Consider the following 17,126-nt stretch of genomic DNA (forward strand, 5'->3'; position numbering starts at 1 on the left):
TGGTGCCTGGCAGGGGTCCCCCCATGGTCCCCTCCAGCCCCCCTCCCTCACCTACTAGCCCTAAGTCTGGCTCCTGCTCCCTGCTGCAGCCACCAGGGACTGCCTAAATTATCAAAGCTTTTCGAATCTTTTCTGAATCGATTCAGACCTTTTAACTGGTCCCCTGATTCGATTCAGATTCAGAGATTTGGCCTCCAAATTGGGCTGAATCTCCTCCGAGTTGAATCAGCACCCAAAGCTTCACACAGCCCTACTGGTTGCCCTCAGTGTAAATGTGGCATCTGCTTACATCAGTAGTGCAGTTAAATATACTGAAGGGCCATTTTTACTCCATGTAGTAATTGTTCTTAAATGCCATCTGGAGTAGCAACCCAGGGGTTTTCAGTTGTCAGTACAAATGAAATAACACAGGGATAGATTCTATTATCCCTACTTATGCTGAGGCAGAACAGGTTCCTGAAAGAAGGCTCCCTGCTCACTTTTCTACTACTCAGAGGTACTCAGCATGGCAAAATCAGAACATTTTACACTGTGCTGACTTAGTGTAAAATCTCTATTAAGGGGCTGGACATGGGGGCGGGATATATTCTAGCAGACATGCTGGGCTGGGTTCCCCTTTTTAGCACAAGGACAAGAGCAAAGACTATTCATTCTTTCTAATTATAAAGCCCAAAGTTTGTGGCAAAGAAAGAAACTCTGCTTGCTAAGGAGAACTGGCAGCTCTCCTTGGCTTCATGCTGCAGTTAGCTGGCTTTTTATTTTTTTAAATCTTCTAGGTTAGGAAAGACTGGGGGAAGGGAAGAGGAAAAAAAGGAAGAACCCAGCAATCGTGAGTCACCAGGGTCTGCTACTTATTTAGCAAATAGCATGAATCTAATTACTGCACAGGCATTAGCTGCCGCAAAGCAGCATGAGACAGCATGTTTTTCATTGAGCTCAGCTGGGTAAGCAATGAAGACTCAGTGGGAGAATGGGATTATACATTCACCTACCTCTCCCCTATCACCTCCTGCAGCAAGTGAGGAGAAACGAGGCTTCTCTATAGTCCTGTGGTTTGAAATAAATGATGTGAGTACCAGCCTTAGGAGCAAAACCATCTGCATCCTCACCCCCCTTCCCCGGTTTCTAAAATCATTCCTGATCCTTATTGGCTTTCTTTTTGGCAGAGGAGGAGCCTAACAAAGCCCACCTCATAAAACAGTGAATAAGTCCAGTTCCAGGTAGTTCTACCTTGCTTTCTCATAATTCAATCATTCCCTTAATCCATGCACATGCTGTCATGCGCAGTAGCCTAATAACACTGTGCAGTAGCATGTCACAGCATAGACAGTGCTTATATGCTACTGCACAGTATTATTAGGCTACTGTTCAGCAGCATCATTAAAAAGGCATTCACTGGCACTACTGCACAGTAACTCTCGTTACTGTGCATTTAGTTAGTACTTCATTAAGCAAGTACTAAATTAAATGTGCAGTAACTACTGTGCATTAATGAACATGTAGAAGTGCCCACTGAAACCTAGAGTGGGTTTAACTGTCAGGATGGTGCTGTCACATGAGGAAGCCTGGCATATCATGAGTAGGAGCCACAGCATGGCAGCAAAAGCCCATCTTAAACTGAATGTATCAAAACAGATTTTGAAGCCCATGTATATAACATAAAAAAAGGAAAGAAAAGCCTTAAAAACTAAAGCAATACTTTCTGGCAAAAGTCAGCTTTGGTTAAAGCTGTTGCCTGGAGCCCAGTTTTCAAATAAACAAGGGATGTGTTTTCCAGGCTGACAGTTTAAAGTGAACCAGAGATGAACAGCCATAAGAAAAACTTCCCTTGTTCAATAGGCCAACCTCTTCTCCCTATGAGCTTGGCAACAGAAGTGGGCAAAATGATTTCCAGAGATTAAGGTAATGGTAAACAAGGGGAAAGGCAACTCACCCTCCTCTGCTTAAAAGAGAAAGTGAACACCCCACCCCCGCCTCCACCCTCTCTAATCTCAGAAGAGTAGTATGAGTTAGTAGATGAGACTGATTAGATTCGGAAGTTCTGGGTGACGTTCTCTGATCTGCTCCTGGCTGGGTGATCTTCAACAAGTCACTTCTGTATCCCATGCTTCAGTTTCCCCATATTGTAAATAGAGTTAATGAAACTGACCTCTTTTATCAAACACATGAAGCTCTATAATTTTTGTTTGTTTGGGGTTTTTTTATGGAACACAGGACTTAATCTCTCCCATAAACTAGGACAATGCTCAGACAAGGTCTTCCAGTTACCTTTGCAAAAGGATGCCTGCATTATAAGAAAAGATGGTACGTAAGCTTACAAAACTCAGAAAAGACAAGGAAATTGATTATTCACACAAACAACGGAGCCATATCACCTTAACTCTGCCCTTGTAGGTATGGCAGTAAGAACTGGGCATTTTAGGATTTCCATGTTAGGTATTGTTTATACACATAGCTTGGAAACAGACATGTTGGAATCTACTTCATGCTCTGAAACTGACTTGCTGTATGTATCATTTTAGCAAGTCTCTTAATCTCCTTCTATTTCCCCACTTGAAAAGTGATGAGGCCTTAGCAGAAAGGAAATTGTGACATTTGATTATTTGATAGTTGTAAAGTGCTTTAATGTTTGCATTAGACTTGGTCTTTTCTCTATTTATCCTATAACTCGTATTTGAGTTAGAGTACATTTTCCATTCTATTCAAGTTCCTGAAACCTGTAATACAAAGTGTTAGTGGCTCCTTTTTCTACTTGCTGCTTTTTTATAACTTAATTTTAGGCTAAGGTGAGAGCATTTTACCAAAATTAATGCATTAATTGATTTATTAGGACTCACAGTGGAACACAACTGCACTTAAGTACCTAATATAGGGGCCAGCAAAATACAGCCTGCAGTCCAAATCTGGCGCATCAGGCAATTTCATCCAGCCCACAGGCACCCACCAACTAATTGTACTCTACCCAGCCCATGTGCCTCACTCCCATCCTCATGGATGTAAGGGCCCAACCAGGCATCACACAACTTCTGGACAGGGTTGCTGCTGCCACTGCTGCAGCCACAGTGGAACCTGTTCAGCTTCCCTGGTGTCCAGGTCACTCTGGGCACCAGCAACGGAAGTAGTGGGGGTGTGGATGAGTACAGCTGCAGCTGGGTAGGAGCATGGAGCATGGGGCTGGGGCTGATGGCAGTGGAGAGCCCTCACCCAGGGGGACAGTGGGAACACAGAGCTTGGGTGGGCAACGTGTGAGTGTGAGGGACGGTATGGGAGTGTGGGGACCCCCACAAACTCCCTCCCATGATGCACAGCCCCTGCCACCAGCAGCAGCAGCAGGCAGCAGGCTCTCAGGGCACTTGTGCTCCACACAGGTACTGCCTCGTGGAGTGCAGGCAGGCAGGCTGGCTTGCCTCTACTGTGTGGAGCTGTATGCAGTGCATGTGCAGCTCCTGGCACTCTTATGCCACCAGGGGAAGTCCCACATAATGGAGCTGGCAGCCTCCACCACTCCCTGCTATGCAGGTCCTGGGACTCTACCAAAAGTGGATGGGAGCCCATGTGCTCCATGAAGCCCAGTGCAAGAGAGGTAGAGTGCACCATGTGCAGTGCTTGCTGGAGCCACACACTGCTGGGCAGCAGTGCCTACACAAGGCACGAACACCCTAAGCGCCTGCTGCCTGCTGCTGCTACTGCCACCAACTGCAGAGGTTGTGAGCCATGGGGAAAGTGTGTGAGGGGCCCCCACACTTTCCACCCTTCTTCACACCCCCTCCTTCCTCCTTCACACCCCACAAACACCACACACCTGCACCTGGCCCCCACAACTCTCCCCATATACTGTATTGCCCCCCACACACAGCCACACCCCCTCATAAAACACACACACACACATCCCCCACACCCCACCATACACACACACACACCCACCCACAATATACAAGACTAAAGGCTTTATTTTTGAGTTATTATTTAATCACCTCTATATACAGTACACAAACACAAATCATGAAAAAATATTTTTTGTAATGAAATAAAAATATGTTATAATGTGTGTTTGACTTTTAGCAAATGATTTTTTTTTTTTTGTTACAAAATGACAACCCACCCCTTCCAAAAGGAGTACTTCCAGAGGCCTAGGGGAGGGACTTCCAGTGGCAAAAGTCAGGGGTTAGGGGGTGGGCTTCTGGTCCCAAGATGGCGACCAGGGGGTGGGGCCCCTGTCAAGGGACAGGGCTACCCTTGCGGCCCTAGACAGCTCACCAAAACTCATTAACTGGCCTTCCAGCTGAAATAATTGCCCGCCTCTAGCTTAATAGGTAGAAAAAAATCTGGCTCGTACTCTTGATATCAAGACTGCAACAGCTAAAGTTGTAACAATGCTGAATTTTCCTCACTGATAAAAAAAAGTTGCTTATTTCATGCCTAATTTGGGGCAAGCTTCAGGTTTTAAGTGTTGGATCTCATTTTGCCTTTTTCAATAGTTTAAAGATGCATCTTCTCTCTAAATCAGCATAACACTTCTATTGGCCAGATTTAAGATCTCATCAGAATATGACAACATAGCAAGTGTGTTTGACATGGCTTGCTTCTCATAAAACCATGCTGAATGGCATTTAGCATACTACCATCTTGCAAGTCTTTGCTAAATAAGTCTTATATCCGCCTTTCCAGTTAAGATCATTCTGTTTACCCTTTTTAAATACAGACACAGCATCAACTCTCTTTCCATTCTGGGGAATTTTCCAGGTATTCTAATAGTTCCTAAAGAATCATTAATAATTTAGTTAGCTTTCTGGCAAATTCTTTAAAAAAAATCTCAGGAGTAAATTTCCTAATCTTCCTAGTCTAACTCCAATAGTTCCTGTTTAGCACCATAGTACAATATTCATTACTCCTGTAAGATACAGATTCCTCATTCTACTAGTTTTTTAATACAAAACAGACATATGTATTGAATATTCCTGTCTTTTTCATGATTGAGGATTTTATCATCCTTATCAGATGTGACCGAGGATTTAGTATGTTGCTGTAGTACAGTATTTTTAAAAAGACCTCTTATTGCCCTTCAGCATATAGGCCACAGATTAATCATTAAAAACTTCAGTTTCCCTTTGTTTGTAGTCTGCATTTCCAAATTGTTGATCTCCTCTCAGTACTATCACTCTCCACTTTTCCATGTGTTGTATATTGGGCTTTTATTGTTTTCAGTTTTACTTTGTTTAACTGCAGTTTTCACTTCCCTCCTTATACAGAAAAGGTTTTTAACTAAAAATGATTTTTTCCATAATTGTAGGATTGTTTTGTTTGTTTCTGGTTATCTACCCACATTCACTTAAACAGATCCAACTTATCACCTACATTTTTATGCTTCAACTATTTCCACTCCATTTTGTTCATTATTAGCATTGTATCATCTGAGGCAGCTAGGGGAGACACTAAGGAACTGGTTGTGCAAAAGTGAAAATACCAGACTGTTGCAGTGGGTAGAGGGAGCAGGGAACTCTCAGGGCTGCTTCAACAGTCCAGCTGGCACGAGGGGTAGTGTCCTCGGGTACCAATTGCCTGGGCCCCAGAAGCTCCTGAGAGCAAGTAGCCCTGAGCTGCTTGCCAGGGCGGCTTTTTATGCTGCTGTGGCCAGCACAGGTGCTTGCCCCAGGCTCTAGATCTAGGTCTCCCTGGCTGGAAATCCAGGAGGAGCTGGGCAGGTTTACTTTGCCCCAAGTAGCACAAGTTGCCCCACACCAAAGTGCATGTCCAGGCACATGCGCAGAGGCAAAAATCCCTGGCTCAAATTTGTGCCACTCCTATTTGAGCTGCTGCAAGCACACGTGCTTGCATGTGTCGACATGCCCCATGGGGTTACACAGAGACAGGGAGAAAGAGAGAGAGGGCACATGTTCTCAACTTTGGAATACATTCTTAATACATTCCTAATTTACTTAGGTGTGATTTAATAAAAATAATAGTAAAGAATAACTTACTATTGTTTCTTAAGTATCAAATGAGTGTGGATTTAGCTATCCAGTTTCCACACAACATTGGTTTAGCCTACAGCCTTAACACTTTAAGGATGTGATACATACCAACAGAATTTGTAAGGTCTCTTTGGCTTAATATTCAAATATCTTTAGCAGAATTGGCAAGTGACTTGCACATTCTTTTTCTATCACTGATTCAACAGAGAATACCTGCCAGCTGTGTCTTCTAGATCATTGGTTTACTTTCATTATTACAAGTGGCAGTGCTCTGGGTTCATAGTCCAGGGGGAAAACCCAGACTCTTCTAAATATTTTTCAAAACTCTCACAAATTTAATAATATAAGCAGTTTCCATCATCAGAGGATCTGTCACATTGCCATTACTTTGAATAACTTGGTTCACTCACGGAGCTACCACATACAATCAGCTTGAGAAATATCATTCAAAAAGGGCAATCAGTTACCAATTTTGAAATTAACAAAGCAAAAAGTATGAGAGAAAATGTAATTAAATCTCACAATTTCTACCCTCCCTTATTTTTGACCAAATATAGAATTGTGTTTTTGAAATAATCATGATAACATTTTCAGTTCCAAAATTCAAAAGATTTTTTTAAGTGTCATATTTTGAGGCTTCAAAGAGTTAAAATAAAAATTAAAAACAGGAGGAAAAATAATATGCTTCAGTGAACAGCATTCTACACTGGCTTACCACTGGCTTTGGGAGAAAGTCAGAGAGGTACTATCTGGCCTTAACGGGTATGTATCTGTAGTTTCAAAGGTGTAGGCTCTTCTATCTTACAGGGCCATAGCAGAAAAGATTTGAGGCCACTGAATCTGATTTATACCAGCTCAGGATCTGTGTGTTAATGTCTTTCAAAGCTAACCAAGGCAGGAGATAACATTTATAACAATTGGCACTGTACCTAATGTCTCATTTTCCATAAAACTGAGTAATTTAGATGATCTCTCTGAGAATAACACTGCTTTTCTCCTAAGAGTACTCTCCGAGTATTCTTTTTAATTCTCCCTCTAGACCACTGTAAACTAAAAGGAACCCTGTGGCCATTGTTTTGTATGACCATAAAGCTTTACAAAGGAAGCCACTCAAAAACATTAGAAAACAACAGTGCTTCTTTGAGACTCCCAGTAGTACATGGGTCCAGAACTGCCTGGGGTTTAGTGGTGAGAAAAGAGAGGCTCACTCCAGAAGACGTGCCAACTGTATCAGCTCTGAACAACCTGTAATGCTCACTTTTTTTTTAATCCTGAAAAATGTTCCTCTGAACATCCTGGAAAAGTGCCTGCTCACCCCATTAGCTACAAAAACAAAGGAAACATTGCCCATCTTTCAAAAGTAGAATAAAAGAAAAGAAAATTCCTGCCTTTGTAGGAAAACTCACCATCATGCACACCAGCAGTGCCATAACTACACTGTCACTGCCTCTGAGTAACTGAGGCTGATGCACGGGAACAGAAGGACCCAGGTTGCTTTTCAGAAGCCATAGAGGATATGCAGGCTTGTCAGCTATGATTTTTTTTAAAAACCACATAATGTTGTTTGTAAGCAGATGACATTGATTATGGACAAAGCAGCAGCAAGTAGAGAATGCCACACAGCCTTTGTCATACTTGCTTTTCACATTGCAAATTCAGTTTAAAGTACAAGGAAATGTAGGGCCCCATCCATCTCCCAAAGTGACAGTAAAAATCCTGTTTCCTTTCTTTTTGGCCAACTGGCATGAAAAAGATTGAATTAGCCAGGATACCACAAGAGATTCCTTTACTCTTAAAAAAATGTTTTGGTAAATGATCTCAGATGATCAGGATATTGGGGTCTATACCCGAGTTGAAATCCCACAGACCATCCAACTTGCACACAAAGTGCCTCCTTTCTTGATCCTTTGATTGACAATAAATAAATCTCTATTCCTTATTGTGTGGTCATTTTTGTCCATCTCCAGGCTCAACTAACTAGGGATTTCAACCTTTTGCCTGAAGCTTCATTGCTTGCTGGGACTATGAAAATTTACTATCAATTCGATCAGAAATATGAGCAGTACCACTAAAGTAGAACCCAGATTTCTTTGCAGGGTTAGGTGGCTTACCCCTTCTGCAAAGATGGAGCTTTGCAAAGTAATGAGGGTGTGGCAAAGTGGGACTCCCCACCTAGCCACAGTGCTAGATTCCCCACTTGCCTTTGGGCACCCCACCCAGTTGACTCGTCTGCCATGCCTTGTTCTTAATTAATTAAGATGTTAACTAAGGCAGGAGGATGCCCATTCGTGCCCTAATGCCAGGGGGCATGATCTGTGGCTCTGTACCTCCCCTACACCGCAGCTCATGCCTCACAGATGGCATCCAGCTGTTGATCTCACCAGCCCCACACTGGGCCCCAGAATCCTCCAATCAGGACCCTTCTAAGATCCCTCCATTCTGGTGGCCTATCCCACTTTCATTCAGGCTGTCTAGCTCTCTGAAACCATTTCCCCTCACGGGCATGGTCCCCCCGGGACCTTGGGCCACACAGGCCCTGGCCTCACCTCCAAGGCCAGTCGGGACCCCAGGCCCTCAGCTCTGGACATCCCTCGTGGTGGGCCCCTGGCCCTTTTTAACCATTCTGGTCCTGGCCCTGGCATTGATCAGTTGAGGATATTCTACCTCAGACCTCTGCAACTAGCCCCCTCACTCTCTTGGGTCCACCTTCTGGCCCCTACTAGGGGTTAACCCACCCAGTTGTGGGAGCTGGGGTAACTCACACAATGAGTGGTGTTCCAGGGTCTCACTGGGACTCTCACTCTCCACCCCCGGAGCAGCAGGTCATTGTGCTCCCTATATATCTTACCTTTGACCTACACTCGGCCTCCCAGCAGTGGAGGACTTACCGGGGTCAGGACTCACCTCTCTTTCTTGAGCAAAGCCCCCTTTACTCAGCCTCTGGCCCAAACTTCAGCCTCAGGTGTCTAGGGACATACCTTGGCCTACTCCCCTCACTAGGGTCCTCCACACCACCCCCTCACTGGGGGCCACCAACAGTGTCCTGCCACACCTCTTCCCCCTTAAAATGGTACCAGAGGGAGGTTTCCCCTACTGCTCCTCCGAAGCAGGCTCCCCTCAGAGCCAGTGAGAGCCCTCCAGTGGCGAGCACCCCCAAGGGTGCTCTGCCACACACCTCCCCCCTTAGAATGAGATCGGGGGGGGGCTTCACTTGACTGCCTTCCCTGCTGGGCTCTGCCCCAGCCTACTACAGCCCCTTCCATGTGGCAAGCACCCCAAAGGTGCTCCACCACAGAGAGGTATTCAGAACTGCAGCAACCAGGGTCATGGGACTGCATAGGTGCTCCAGTTATCAGCTGAAGCTTTTTATTTCCAAGGTGCTGCTTCTCCAATCAGCTGCACAGGATGACAGTGGCCTTTGAAGTGAACACTCTAGCCAATAGCAAAGCAGCTTGCACTTAATTCAGCAACCCGCTGTGAACTAAGTGAATTACCAACCACCTGCATATGAATGGTCCAAGCTTTACTTGTATTTGCTGGTGAGCTCTTCAGTGCTCTCATGATATATTTTTAAGGGTGTAGCACAGGGATCAACTAGGGCCTCAAGGTGTAATCATTGTAGAAAAGCCAACAACAGTGTTGATTAAAAGTCAGTAGAAGAAGCAAGAAATTACAGTAATGCCATAATTAACTACAGTGTATATAATGAAGAGGGGACTCACTAGTGCAAGAACATCCATTTCATCTGAACATAGGAGCAATTCTCATTCAAATGAAATTCATAAATGCTGGAAAATTCAGATTGGTTGTGAGAACAAACACATGTGAGAAACCCCAGAAAAAGGCAGAAAGATGAATGGAAATTATAATCTTGAAGAAATTCAATCTCCACGGTGCAGAATAGAAAGGTTATAGTCTGACTCTGCACATCTCTAACAGCAACATATGGGGCTTGATTCTGGTTACCTGCTTACTAGTACACCATGGACAAAAGAAAAGGAGTTCAGTGGTAAGCTCAAAATGAATAGGGATTGTAGTGGGGTAGGCCTATAATAAAAGGTATATGGGGTTTTGTCTATACCAGAGTGGATGGCAGTATGGAGCACTGCCATGAAAACACATCCCATCTACTCATTCCTGCTCTGTATACATTACACACCCCAAAATGCCACATAGGTGCCATTACAGTACCCAGTACCAAAAAATGCCACATAGGTGCCATTGCAGTACCCAGAATGAAGCTGATCCTGAAGCCAGAGAGCAGCACTGGATATGTCCTGAGTGCACACCAAAAAGTAGCGAGCACTGCATAGTTTCCTGATAATGCTCCCTTGTATTGCCTGATGCAGGTTACCTGTACCAAGAGAACCCAAAAGCTACAATCTATCATCGTTAAGAGAGGAATGAAAGGGAAACACAATTTAGAACAGTTTACATATATTTAAAGGGGCAGTTACTGACAGGGATAATTAGTTGTTATGAATAAAAATGGTGTAATCTTTTTTGCAAGATTGTAATAAAAAGTTTTAGGGTAGAATTAAGAAATCTAAACTGGCAATCAGGAAAATCATTTTATTTCTGTGGCATTTTATTTCTGTGTTAGGAGATGGAGCTATTTTCTAAGGGAAGTAGTGGAAACCTTATCACCTGAGTGTTTTTAGAATTAGAAAGGGCAGTGGTTTAGCAATATATGAGAGGTAGAATCTACAGGAAGCAGACAAAGGGAGCAATGTATTAGATTACCTAAAATATATTTTCTTTCCTTTTTCTCTGTTTATAAAATGAACATAGAACACAACTTCTGTATATTACACATGTAAAACAGCGATTGCTACCTTCCATGACAAAGGAAAAACATGCTATTTGGAATTTTTCCACAGCCTAAAAATTCTATTTTAAATCATGGAGAAGTATATATAATACCTATCTATCCATTCTCAGTATATGGCACACAAGGAGGGACTTGAAATCAGTGATCCTATGCGTGTTTAGAGAAAAAAACAATACAAAATATATGGCTGTAATCAGGGCCCCTGCCATAATCCAAGCTGGTTTGTGTTGAAATATTTACTGAATTAAAGAAATAATTTATCATCTCTCTCCACCAAAGGCCTTATTACAGCAAGGAAAATTTTGTAAAGTCACGGACTCTGTGTTGCTTTTAAACCCTTCATTTGCTTATGAAGAAACAATTCATTTTCCAAATAAATATAGGGTCAAATTTTGTAATTACATGCTCTAATTGTACCAGAGAAGCAAGCTGTGTAACTGTCTTGAAGATCTGTTTGTTCTTTCTAACTTGAACCAGAAGGACAAGGTTATGCAGTATCTCCAGCACCCTTCAGGCAGTACATATACGGGACACAACTTAAGCAGAGTTTTCATGCTTGATAGGAGGGGTAGGAACATCTTCTGCATAGTGCATATCATTTGTTGTAGTATTGATTTAAGTAATGATTTGGGGCATAAATCACTTTCCCAGCCACACAATGCCAGATCCTGTACAACCACAGAACAAAAACTGTCTCCAAAGAGTTCAATCCAAGTCCATCTTTCTTTAGATCCTAACAAATGTTTCTGTATTGAAGAGTTTACATTCTATAAAGAGAAGACAAGAAAACTACTCAAGGGTATGCTTCAAGTCAGTGGCAAATCTGGGATTAGAATCCAGCTACCTGGATCCCATAGAGGCCTCTGTAAAAAAAAGTTTCTTCCTTTGAAACCACCTACTGGGATTACAAATGCTGGACATAAGACTTTCTGATGAAGTGGAATGTTCTCTATGTTTTAATTCTTTAGTGAATGCAGGGCTCATAAATTATGCCAGACTGATGACTAGGGTATTAATGTGTCCTATTTATCCACAATACAGATACAGATTGATTAGTACAGCTCAAGGTTCCTCCCGCTGTCCTAGCAACACTTCTCTGTAGTGCCATAAGAGGACTTCCTTTGTATGTTAATCACTCAGGGCCTCTCTATACATATAGATAAAGGTGTGATGGTACCTAATGCATGATCCATACAATCACACTTCCTGCCTTGCCACACATGCATGGCAGGAGGCACAACTGGGTAGATCATGCATTAGATCTCATTATGCCTAATTGGCAGTGCAGGGGAAGCCTGATCCTAGGCTCCCCGGGATCAACAAGAAGTAAGTTCCCCAGCAGCAGTTGCTACAATCTCCAAGCCACCTGGAGCTCCATGCACTCCATAGATGGGAGACCTCAGCTGCTGTGATCTCAGCCTCGCAGAGGGGGGAGGAGGGGTGTTGCCCTATAGCTGTGAGATCACAGCAAGTGCAACCTCCCAGTTGAAGGGCTATGAGGGGCTTCCTGAAGCTGGGCACCCTGTCCCAGGGTCATGGGTGCATGTGGATCCCCCCAGCTGGGAGCTCCGATCAGCTGATAGGGCTGCCAGGCACAGGGGCCCCCGGCCACCTGTTAAATTAATAGTGTGATAGGAAGCAGCTACAAAGTTATTTCACATATTTTGTGGAATAACTTTGCAGCTTATTCCTCTTTTTATCACAATATTAATTGATTGAAAATGTGGCCAGGTGGCCACTTAAGGTGTGGTTAATCACACCTTAAATGTAACATGTAGATGGGACTGCATATCCATCCAGCTGCTTGCTAACAACTACAATGCAGTACTCCAACTGCTAGGTACTGAATCTAGACTTCCAGGGCATCAAATATCTGCCCATTGAGCAACCAGCTAAATTGTTTTCAAATAGTTTTGAAACAGACATCTAGATTAAAAGTTTTATCTCAGAATTCTCCTACCCTAAATATAACATAACCTAAAGTAGGTATAGCCATTTCACAATAATACAGAGATACCTGTGAAACACCCAGGGATCTTTCAGAGTCAAAGATTCCATATGTATAACACAAAAATCATAGACAGATAGATGCAAACTGTAGTTAATTATGATTAAACATACTTTTCCATTGTCTGTATTCTTAAAGTATCATTTGACTTGGATTTACATGTATCCTTTGCCCATCATTCTTGCTTCCATAATTGTGCCCTATTTCTGATCTCTCTGCTGTCCTTGTCTGCCATAAAACTAAGATAAAAGATAGAGGTCCCATCCTGGTTTGTGATGTATCTGCATTTTGTTTCTAATGAATTGAAATAAAATAGCTAGCTATCCAAAAGCCTAGCAGTTTCCACAGAATGTTCTGTGCATGCTGAAAATGCAAACTACATCCAGACATCCCAGCATGGAAGCTGCCCACACATGATGCTAGTAAAGATGGGGAATGTTGAAAGATCATTGGCAGTTGGTCATGTTGATGATATCTCAGTGCAGAAATGAGGAACCAGCCTCCACCCACTTACAGATGCCCTAGTTTCCTTCTTTCCTTTCATACCTGCAAGCCTCACAACAGTTCCCAACGTGTGAGTTTCAGTCCTGCTCTGGGCTTGTGCTTAAGACTGCCCCCAGTAGACCCAGCTGTAAATGGGTACCTGGCTTTAGGATTCAAGAGTTAAAGGTGGCCAGCCATGATACTAACAACTTTGTTCCTTGTGTGCCATTGGCTATGGATAGTGGCATGCTCTTTGGGCTGCTAAACTTGAGAGGATCTTGTTGACCCATTCTTCACAGTGAAATAATGCCTTTGACTTGAAAGAGTTATCCGACCTTTGAATATTGCAAAATCTGTATAACACTCTGCATTTCAGAGATTGGGTCACACACTATCAGGTTTTAACTGAATGACAGTGAGCCAAAGGAAATAAAATACAGTCCCTCAATCCCAGCACATTGCATTCAATGGTGCTGGTTAAGTGCATTTATTTATATTTATGTCAATAGTAACTGAAATTAATTCACCTAGAACAGATCTCAAATAGAAGCTGCAGAGATAAGGTATACCCTGGACACTGAATATCTTGGAAAAGACAGCACCACCCATTTTTGAGGAAGATGTAGGTGTATGCTAAAACCCTGGCCTGTAGTGGGTGCAGATCCCATTTGCTAATGTTTCCAATGAAATTTCAAACACTGGGCAGCTTGTGCCAGACCACAGAAGCCACCAAAATCCAAAGAAGCCACCAAAACCCATTGTTTCTCAGGAAACAAGGGGAGTGGGGAATACCTGATGGTTCAAAAATAGCATCCAAAAAACTGCTATAACCAGTATGGTTCTGTCAGTCTGTTCCTAAAAGACTGCATCACTATTAACCTAATCCTACACCCATTCAAGTCAATCATCAGATACCCAGCAAAAGGAGCAGGATGAGTCCATACACTTGTATGGTCTGTACCAGGGAGTACAGCTTTCTAAATGACATAGTTGAAATCACACAGCTGTTCAGAAATGTTTCATCTAAACAACCTCCTGTCAGGAAAAATAGTCATCCAGTAAAACCAATGTTCCACAAACTCGCATTGATTCTGATTAATATTCCCACTGAAAAATGTTTTAAAACAAAAATTAAAGTTTTGGGGGGAAAATTCAAAATATGACATTGGACTTTTGATTCTTCATTGTTTTTATTATTATTACTATTATTATATTATTGTTTATTATTATTTACTATACTTTAATATAAGATGACCCCCTAAGTAATTAGATTATATGTATGAAAAACCTATAAATGTGATATATTTTCCCATTATTATAGGTATATAATCTAATAATTGGAAGTTTGCTTTGAATTCGTGCCCTTTTCATTGCTACAGCAGGGAAAATAAATCCAGGGAGTCAGGTAGCCTTCTTGTGTTCTGCATCTCCCCAGCTTCTTCCCCCCCTGCAGTTCCCCCTTACTATCAGACCCAGCTTTCCTCCAGCACATAGAATTAAGAAACAAAATTTGAAAACACTGACTTTGAAATAAACATAGCTGTAGTAATTTGTATATAGTACCCATATACTTAACTCATTCAAAATTGATATGTTACTTTTTTTGAAATTACTGAAAGTTTAAGCACACGTACTCCATAAACACAGTTTTAAGCAGCACCTAATACATAGTACAAACTTTTTTATTTTGCAAAAATGTACATACCTACACATATACACATGCACACACACACACACCTATACCTTTATAGTTTTGTCTTGTGACTGATCCAGTTCACTTGACAGTCTATAGCACACATATACAAATAGTCATCATCATCCCCATTACAGTACCACAACCACACACCCATGCACCCACATACCCATTACAATCTCCTTTACCCATCAAAGCCATGCAGAAAAAACTGTTTTGATGCCCCTTCCCTCCCTCCCCACCCCTCACCTCCTTCCTAACCCCTTCATTTCCTTCCCCAGTCTTTTCACTTGTCATCATCACCATTGTTGTCGTTCTCTCTGGTTTTGGTTTTTTCAACAGTCTGAAACAGTCTTTTTTCTTCCATGTGTCCTCCACCATCATCTTCTACTGCCTTCCTGTAGTACACCTGTAGATCACTCATTCCCATTCTGATGCAGTCTTTGACTGGGAGGTTTGTATGTCCACATACGAGTACGTTCCTAGTCTTCCAGAGGGCATTCCTGAAGCAGGAGATGAACTGGTTCCTTGCTGCTTGGTCAGATGAGAAAACAGCACTGCCTCCCTGGTCAAGACCTTGACCCCTGTCACCATCATTAGAGTACAATTACTGTCTTCCACACCTCCCTGGCATACAGGCAGTTTCAGAGGATGTGATCAATTGTTTCCTCCTTTCTTCCTTCCACCAGCAGGTTTGCCCGAAGCAGTTCCGTGAGCCTGTCTGCCCACTGTGTCTCAGTGCCAACATGGGGAGTGCCCAGTGGGCTAGTTGCCAGGTCCAGTCCCTGTGTTCCTTCTTCAGGTCTTTGTGGAAGATTCTCTCCCATCTTACCTGGCAGCTGTTGCGAGGTAGTACGACTACAAGCAACTCTCTGTCCCTTGCCCTTACCTCCTTCTCTGTCTTGTGGTGGTTTGGAATAGTCACTGGGGCCTTGTGTAATTTGTATTTGTTCTGGAAGTGGTCCAGGACCTTGTAGAATAACTGTGGTTCCATGGTCCACAAGTACAAGTTGGGTGGCATGTATACCTGCCAGAGTCATAGCAGGTGCCCTGCAAAGTACTTCACAAAGTACAAACTATGCATGATATTAGTTCAAAGCCAAAATGCTCATAATTTACCATATAGTTCACATGCCACAGTGACCCTACAGCTCAGTACTCCTCAGCTCAGCACTTTTATATACCCCCCACAATGTGTGTGTACTCCAGATATCCCCCATAAGGGACCCAAGTGCTAATTAGCCCTCTGCTTATGACTGGAACTGCGTGTTCTTGTCCCAGTGGACACCAAAGGAAAAGGTAACACAGCATGGGAAAAGGTGACAGCAAGACTATGGCAAATACTTTGGTTATGGTCCAGAAGGACACTGTCCTTTGCCAGAAAAGTGGTATCATTTAAGGCTGTGCTACTCCTGATTATTCTTTATATGGGAATTATAGTCCCACCAGCATGGCTACAGAGAGCAAAACACAGAGGGAAAATGTGTATGTTCTTCTGAAATGCCAAAAGACAAAGGGTGGCTATAGCCAAACTGTACAAAGCAAGAGAGATGGCAGGGTGGGGGCTGCTGGACTTGAGATTGTTAGTCAATGCAAAATATGTAAGTGTGATATTCAAGGTGGTAATGGAGGGAGAGGGGAAAACAGGACATATCACCCAATTTCATGCAGCTGAAATTTTGAGGAAATAGGAAGTCTATCAGACCTCTTTGAAGAGTCCATGCACATGGCAACCACCAATTCACTGTAGCAGTGTGGAAGGATTCATGCAGAGGTATAAAATAGGGAGGGTAGGGCTGGAGGTCCTGAAGGATCCTAAGAACTTGATGAAAGCAGTGAGGGAGAGAGACAGGATAACACCAGTAGGAAATTTCACAGAAGAACAAGTGAAGAATTTGTGGGGAGCAGTGGCAGGTAAATAATAGGGCTGTGCAAGTCTTTAGATCTGAAAAGTGGTTTGCATTGTAATTTGTTCCCTCTCAGGATCAGGCCTGAGAGACTGGGGGCAGAGTGCTTTTTTTGGTGAGGAATGTGCCCCCACAGGTAGTTGAGTTTTGTTGTTTTTGATAGGTTCTGGTGTGCAGTTTGTGGGGGTACTGGAGATAGCTGGCAGGTTTTGTGTTTTGAGCTGTAGGAAGT

This window comes from Gavialis gangeticus, unplaced genomic scaffold (assembly GCF_001723915.1).
Source record: "Gavialis gangeticus isolate Ggan-Ray unplaced genomic scaffold, GavGan_comp1, whole genome shotgun sequence".
Lineage (NCBI taxonomy): Eukaryota > Metazoa > Chordata > Crocodylia > Gavialidae > Gavialis > Gavialis gangeticus.